The 8,637-nt window shown below is 35.9% G+C and overlaps 1 pseudogene; it reads left to right on the top strand.

Annotated features, from left to right (window-relative positions):
* Positions 1-274: 274 nt before the first annotated feature.
* Positions 275-8,548, top strand: LOC137809414 (uncharacterized; annotated as a pseudogene).
* The last annotated feature ends 89 nt before the right edge of the window (positions 8,549-8,637 follow it).

Genomic DNA, 8,637 nt, shown 5'->3' on the forward strand with positions numbered 1-8,637 from the left:
GGAAGTCATTTTAGAACTTTAAATATGACTTATGGATTATGTAATCCGGAATGCAATTTGCTGTTTTAATTTGACTTATGAATTAAACAATCCGGAAGTCACTTTGAAGTTGTGAAATGCATTACGGATTATCTAATCTGGAAGGTACTATTTTACTTATGGATTACACTATCCGGAAGGGTAATTGAATGTTGTTTTTATTTTGCATACTTGTTTGAATTTATGAAAATTAGAATAAAATAGAAATTTATGTTTTATGAATGAAGGTGTAAGTATGGACATGGAGGTTGGATTGATTACAAAAAGATCGGATGAAGTAGAAATGATATATATGGAAAAATTAATGAATTTTGTGCATCAACATGAATTAGTTGAAGAGGATTATGGTACTCATTTTACAACAGATGAGGTGAATAAAATTTCATTCTATTTATGTTTATTGCTTTATAATTTGAAGAAGTGTTTTTGTAATATTGTTGGAATAACTTTGTGTAGGTTTTTCCTTCGCGAGAAGACTTACTTGAATGGGTCCGTAGGGTTGCTTATAGACTTGGTTTTGTTATTGTCATTATTAGGTCTGACATAGCAAATGGGAAGCAAGGGAGAAAAACATATGTCTTGTTAGGTTGTGAAAGGGGGGTAGTTACAGAAAGTATAAGGATGGTTTGGAGGTTACTGTAACTGGTACTCGAAAATGTCAATGTCCCTTTAAATTGCAAGGTAAACCTATTGGAAAGGGTCAAGGTTGGGTACTTAAGGTAATATGTGGTACTCATAATCATGATTTGTATGATACATTAGTTGGTCATCCATATGCGGGCAGATTAAAAGCGAATGAACATTCCATGCTTGTTGATATGACTAAAAGCATGGTTAAACCGAGTAGCATACTACGTACTTTGAAGGAGAATAATGAGGATAATATGACAACAATAAAGCAAGTATACAATGCAAGATACTCATACAAGAGATCAGTTAGAGGACCACGAACTGAATTACAACAATTAATGATGTTGTTAGACCATGACAACTATCTTCACTGGAGTACGTGTCATGAGTCTTCCAATATTGTTAGTGATATTTTTTGGACTCATCCTGATGCTGTGAAACTTTTGAATGCATTTAACATTGTATTCTTGATGGATACGACTTACAAAACAAACAAGTATCGACTGCCTTTGCTTGAGATTGTTGGTGTGACTTGTACAGGTTTGTCATTTTCTGCTGGTTTTGCATTCTTATCTAGCGAGAAGGAAAAGAACTTCATATGGGCACTACAAAAATTTAGAGGGTCACTTTTGACATCGCATGTGGGGCCTGAAGTCATTGTTTGTGATAGAGATCTTGCTTTGATGAATGCCATCAATATTGTGTTTCCTAAAGCAAGAAACCTTCTTTGTCGGTTTCATATCAATAAGAATGTTAAAGCAAAGTGTAAAATGTTGGTTGATTCTGTCGAGGCTTGGGAAGTTGTGATGGATTCATGGAGGACTATCATTGATTGTACAGATATTGCTCAATTTGATGAGTTTGTTAAAAGTTTTGAAACTATTTGTTCACCGTGGCCATTACTTGTTGAATATGTGAAAAACACATGGATTATTCCGCACAAAGAAAAATTTGTAAAGTGTTGGACAGATTCATTAATGCATTTGGGAAATACAACATCAAACAGGTATATCAATGCCTTTACTTTGTTTAGAACATGTATAACGTCTAATTGTTTTATGTTTTATACTTATACAGGGTTGAATCAGCTCATTGGTCTTTGAAACGAATATTACAAAATAGCATGGGAGACTTGTGCTCATGTTGGGATGCTATCAAGGATGTTATTATACTTCAACATAATGAAATCAAGGCATCCTTTGAAATGAGTCTACATGTGATAGGACACACATTCAATGTGCAGTTGTACAAGATGTTGGTTAGCTTTGTATCTAAACATGTTTTGATTCTCATTGCTGAAGAGTTTGATCGGGTCAATGATGTGGGGTTTTGATGAGAATCAACTAAAGGTGGCTTTTTATAATGAAGAACAAGATCATTCGCCTTCACATTTAAAGTTTTTCTTGTTAATCTTTGTAAAAGATAAAGCCCAAGTCCAAGCCCAAGCCCAAGAAGACCAAAGCCCACAAAAGCCCAAATGTTCATCCCATGAAGGGCAAGGCCAAGTATTAAATAAATATTGTTTAGAAAGGTACTTAGAGGGAAACATTAGAAACCTCTATTGTTAAAACATCTTTTAGTCTTTAGTTAGGAGTCTTAGGGGGGGTGTGTTAGTAGATAGGTGTAGGAGTAGAAAAGGAGGTGCCAAAGTGAAGGAAGAGGTCACACCTTCCTCATGCTTTGTTTTAGGCGCAAATTCTAGAAGCTTTTTGGGAGGGAGTTTTTTGAATTTGTGTAGCTTATATTTCAGCACCTTAGGCTATAAATAGAGGTGCTCTCTTTGTAAATTTCAGATTGGAATTAATCTAAGAAAACTCTACTCAAATTTTGAGTGAACTTTGGAGAGCTTTTGGAGCCTTCTTCTCTAGTCTTATCTTGATGGATCATTGGAGTCCTCAAGTGGCGGCATCACTCTCATCTAGGAGCATTCCACACTTCTAGTGGCGAGATCATCCAACATTCTTCCATCTTCATGAGCACTCTCTTCTCCTTCCTTTCTTCTCTTTCAATTGTTCATGTTGTCTTGTGTTCTTGAGTTTTTTTGGTTCGGTTTTTCTGTTTTTCCAGCACCTATGTTCTGTTCTTGCCTTTCAATTTCAATTCTGTTTGGTTCCTTTTAGTTTCTCTTCTTTTTTGGTTCAATTTGACTAAAATTGGTTCATCCAAATGAGTTTGGGATTTGGTACTAGTTTTTGGTGAGTTCTTGTCTTAGAACAAATGATCCAACTCTAAGAAAAGTGCCTCTATAATGTCCAACTCAAGGTGCTTCCTAAGAAGGTCAAGAACCTTTCTCTACATGGCTAGTGGAATCACATCATGTGGTATCATGAGTCTTAGGTTCATTCTTGTTTAATTGTTGAGTTGTGTGCACTTTATTTCAAGAGCTCTTTTAATTTCTTGCAATTTAAGTCTCTGTTTTAGAATTTTACTTGAGTATTCTTGCTGTTTTTCTTTTACACCAAGTGCTTGTGAAAAGGTTTATGGCACTCATTCTTCTTATGAGTATGGTTGCTCTTTTGGAATGGAATTATCCTTCCTAGAGTTTACCTTAAGCTTCCTTTCACTTGTTAAAATTTGTGATGTGTCTTTTAATTTTGTAATCATGTCAAGTTTTGTCTTAGTCATGTTATTCCATAATTGTCATTACTTCTAGTAGTACTTTTATTGCTTTGATTGTTTCTTGCTTTGGTGTCATATAATTTTCTGAATTGATGTTGATCCTTTGTGCATTTTCTTTTTAGAATTGAGTTCATACTTGTATTCTAGACCTATACAAGTTCCAATACATCATTTTGTATTATGTCTTTGCTAGTTCATCATCCTGTTTTTTATTCCTATTAGGATTCCTCTGTTTCTGAAAAAAGTGCTTACTGTTTTTCCTTATTGCAATTGATTTACTTACTGAAAAATTCTGAAATTCTGGATTTGAGATATTCAAAGTGTTAGAAAAGAATAGAAAAAAGAATCATTTAAAAATACGAAGTACACAAAAAATGATAAATAAAATAAAAAAAGTGTACATTTCTGCCGAAAAGAATACGGTAATCTGGCAGCGATTTTGAAAAATTTATTTCTCTCAATTGGCTTACTGTTTTTAATTGATTCCAGTGCCATTTTTGAGTTAACATCTTGAAGTTTCTGTGGTTTAAATTTCATAATCCAGTTCGCTCTACATCATTCCAGTTAAATCGGTGAATATCAAGCACAGTTTGCATTTAAAAAAAAAAAAATTCCAGTAGCTAATTTTTTTGTTTTCTTCATCTACTCTAGTGCTTTTCCTTAAGTATTCTTTTGTATGCCTACTTTTCTCATTGAGTTCTTTATTTTCTTGATTGTCTTTCATTCTTATTCTTTGAGTTTGTCTTACATATAGTTTTCCTTTTGCAATTACCTTTCCTTGCTTATACCTTTTCTTGTTTGTCTTTATTGTTTCATTGGTTTTGTGGTGGTTGCTTTTGAGATTGGTGTGCTTGCTTTGACATCTTTCATTTGAGGATTCCAAGGCCTCAAGATCAGATTGGTGCAAGGACATTATTTCTTTGAGAGTGACCTCTTTTTCTACCTCATTTCACTTCGGCATTCTTGCTGGCCACACTCACTGTTTTTGCTAATTTTTGTTGCTTAACTTGTTTGCTGTTTTTGTGTGTTTGCTGTTTTTTATTTCCAAAATGGCTGGATTTTCAAGTGATGCATCATACAAGCAGAATTCTCCTTCCAAAGCTTCAATCCTTGGTGAATTACATGAAGCACAAAGAACTATTAGACGCTTGGAAGAGAAAATGCAAAAGATGGAGGTCCAACAAGCTAGACCATCTCCTTCTATCCATGATGGGCATCATTCTCATAGACCATCTTCAAGAGCCTCTTCAAATGATTTTGGCCGTGAAGAAGAGCATAGGAGAAGGAGGAATCCACCACAAGTCCATGGACAAAGACATCATCACCAAGGGGAAAGAACTCACTACGGCAATGGTTTCTATCATGATGCAAAGTCTAGGCTTCCTTCGGTCAAGCTTCCTTGTTTTAATGGCTCTAGTGATCCTAATGTATATTTAGATTGGGAGGCTAAGTGTGAACAAATATTTGAGATCCATGAGATCCAAGATGAGCATAAGCTTAAGCTAGCCACCCTAGAGTTTAGTGATTATGCCATGAAATGGTGGCATGGAATTGTAAAGGACATTATCTATCACAAGGGTCCTCCCGTGGACTCTTGGAACTCTTTAAAGGATCAAATGCACGCTAAATTTGTGCCCCCACATTTTAGGAAAGACCTCATGTTGAGACTCCAACGGTTTCAACAAGGCACGCTAAATGTGGATGAATATTATAAAGAGCTAGAAACGCTTGTGCTTAAAATTGAATTAGAGGAAAGTGAGGAAGCTATGATTGCTAGGTTTGTGAGTGGTCTTAGGAAGGATATTCAAGACATTGTTGAATTACAAGAGTATTCATCATTGGGCTCTTTAATTCATCTTGCAATGTAGGTGGAAGCCCAACTTGCAAAGAAAAATACTTTTAAAAATATTCCCAAAGATGATTACTACAACAATTCTTGGAAGAACAAAAAGCCTTTTTCAAAATTTCCTTCCAAAGATTCTTCTTTCAAACCCAAGGATCCTACGCCATCTACTTCTAGGCCTAAATCCCCAATTAAATCGTCTAGTCAAAAGTGTTTTAAATGTTTGGGATATGGTCACATTGCTGCTAATTGCCCTTCTAAACGAAGTATGTACATGCATGAAGGCATTGTAGTTAGTGAGCATGATTCCAATTCACCTAGGCATTCTTCACCTTCTAGACCATCAAGTGAAAATGAGAGTGAAAGTCCTTGTGAAGGTGACTTATTGATGGTAAGACGTATGTTGGGCACAATTCCAAAATCTTTGAATGATACTCAAAGAGAAAATATTTTTCACACCTGATGTCTTATCAACAACAAGTTATGTTCCTTGATTATTGATGGGGGAAGTTGCACTAATGTGGCTAGTACAAGAGTTATGGAGAAGTTAGCCTTACCCACTATCTCTCATACCAAGCCCTACAAATTACAATGGCTTAGTGAAGTAGGTGAAATCATGGTGAATAAACAAGTCCTCATTAACTTTGCTATAGGAAAGTATAAAGATGAGGTTTTATGTGATGTTGTGCCCATGGAAGCTTCTCATCTTCTTTTAGGAAGGCCTTGGCAATATGATAGACATGTTTTACATGATGGCCTATCCAATACAATGTCTTTTTCCTTCCTAGGGCGCAAGGTTATATTAAAACCCCAAAGAGGTTCATGAGGACCAAATAAAAATGAAAACTAAAAGAGAAAATGAGAAAGAAAAAGAAGTAAGTACTACACCGAGTCACACCAATTTCTCCTCTAAATCCATCATGTTGACTCGTGCTATGCCTCAAATGGACCCTCCAAGGTCTTCTTCTTCTTTATCTTTTTCATTACCCAAGGTTCCTATTTCAACACCAACTTGGTTAAAATATGTTAGGGATGATTTTTTCATACCTCCTAATGGGTTTCACCATTTAAGAGGTCTTTTTCCAAAAAACATCATCATTCCCAAACAAATTTTTCCAACTTGGTCGATTTATAGGACATCCTTTTCTGAAATCCCTTTGGCTCCATCTGCTAAGTCATGTATTCCTTTTTCTTACACTTTTGATTGTAAAAGAGAACTCACTTTGTTTTATGCAGGGATTCAGAATTTGTGGGCGAATTCTCTCCAACTCGGGGAGTATGATGAGAATCAACTAAAGGTGGCTTTTTATAATGAAGAACAAGATCATTCGCCTTCACATTTAAAGTTTTTCTTGTTAATCTTTGCAAAAGATAAAGCCCAAGCCCAAGCCCAAGAAGACCAAAGCCCACAAAAGCCCAAATGTTCATCCCATGAAGGGCAAGGCCAAGTATTAAATAAATACTGTTTAGAAAGGTGCTTAGAGGGAAACATTAGAAACCTCTATTGTTAAAGCATCTTTTAGTCTTTAGTTAGGAGTCTTAGGGGGGGTGTGTTAGTAGATAGGTGTAGGAGTAGAAAAGGAGGTGCCAAAGTGAAGGAAGAGGTCACACCTTCCTCATGCTTTGTTTTAGGCGCAAATTCTAGAAGCTTTTTGGGAGGGATTTTTTGAATTTGTGTAGCTTATATTTCAGCACCTTAGGCTATAAATAGAGGTGCTCTCTTTGTAAATTTCAGATTGGAATTAATCTAAGAAAACTCTACTCAAATTTTGAGTGAACTTTGGAGAGCTTTTGGAGCCTTCTTCTCTAGTCTTATCTTGATGGATCATTGGAGTCCTCAAGTGGCGGCATCACTCTCATCTAGGAGCATTCCACACTTCTAGTGGCGAGATCATCCAACATTCTTCCATCTTCATGAGCACTCTCTTCTCCTTCCTTTCTTCTCTTTCAATTGTTCATGTTGTCTTGTGCTCTTGAGTTTTTTTGGTTCGGTTTTTCTGTTTTTCCAGCACCTATGTTCTGTTCTTGCCTTTTAATTTCAATTCTGTTCGGTTCCTTTTAGTTTCTCTTCTTTTTTGGTTCAATTTGACTAAAATTGGTTCATCCAAATGAGTTTGGGATTTGGTACTAGTTTTTGGTGAGTTCTTGTCTTAGAACAAATGACCCAACTCTAAGAAAAGTGCCTCTATAATGTCCAACTCAAGGTGATTCCTAAGAAGGTCAAGAACCTTTCTCTACATGGTTAGTGGAATCACATCAGGTTTGATAGTGAATGTTGTGGATGTGTACTTAGACGGACTCACGGATTACCATGTGCTTGTCAATTAGCCAAATATGCTATGGGTGTCATTCCTCTTAATGAAGTTCATGTTATGTGGACGAGACTAAGCTTTTCAGATTTATCTGAATGTGATTCATCATCTGAGTTGTCAATTCAACAAGAATGGGATGTCATTCTATCCCGGTTCAAACAGGTTGACATGTGTGGCAAAGTGACAATTAAAAACAAGTTGCGTGAAATTGCCTACCCAGACATAACAACATTATGTGCACCACTTAATGTAGTCAAGACAAAAGGATCCCAAAAGAGTCAAACAAACAAATTTCAGAGGTCTACAAAACGCATCCCTTAATATTTTGAGCATGTAGATCGCATCCATATTGTAAATGATAGCTCATCATCTTTGAAGACTCCTAAGGGAAAGGTTAAGGTGACGACCAACACCAATGCAATTCCCATGCTTAATCAATTTCATCCGAAATGTCACCCTTATATTTTGGATGTAATAGATGTTAAAGCAGATGGACATTGTGGGTTTCGTGCTATTGCCTCCTTGTTGGGGATGGGTGAAGAGTGATGGCCACTTATCAGAATGGATTTATTCAAAGAAATATCTCAGTGGCGTGAAGAATACGCAACATTATTAGGTGGTCATCATCGGGTAGAACATATCAAGAGATCCCTACTAGTGGATGAGTTGTCAGTGGTAAGTGTATATTCATAAGAGTCATGTGCATTGATTAATTGAACTTGTATGCTATCTAATTTCATTATTGTGTTTTGTAGGCTAGTGTTGACAAATGGATGACAATACCGGATATGGGATACTTAATAGCAAGCAGATACAATATTATCTTAGTTTGTTTGTCTTTGAAACAAAATATTACTATTTTCCCATTACGTATTGCACCCCCTACCGATGTTGGTCTACACCGATTACTATGTATTTATATGATTCACACTTTGTGCAGGTAAAAATGGTTGATGATTGTCCCATACCTACCGCTGACATTTTATGGTGTACACATTGTTACCCAGAGGCAAGGTTATGGTCATCATATTACGTTGGTAGGATGCAATCTTTTACCCAATTAATTAGTATTAGTCCGACATATGTGAACCTTGGAGACGATTGATGTAGACATAATTTATAATGTGGGGTTCTTATTCATAATTTATTACTTAACTTCTGATTCATAATTTATTACTTCATTTCCGATTCATA

The sequence above is a fragment of the Phaseolus vulgaris genome, chromosome 2 (assembly GCF_051622355.1).
Source record: "Phaseolus vulgaris cultivar YP4 chromosome 2, ASM5162235v1, whole genome shotgun sequence".
NCBI lineage: Eukaryota > Viridiplantae > Streptophyta > Magnoliopsida > Fabales > Fabaceae > Phaseolus > Phaseolus vulgaris.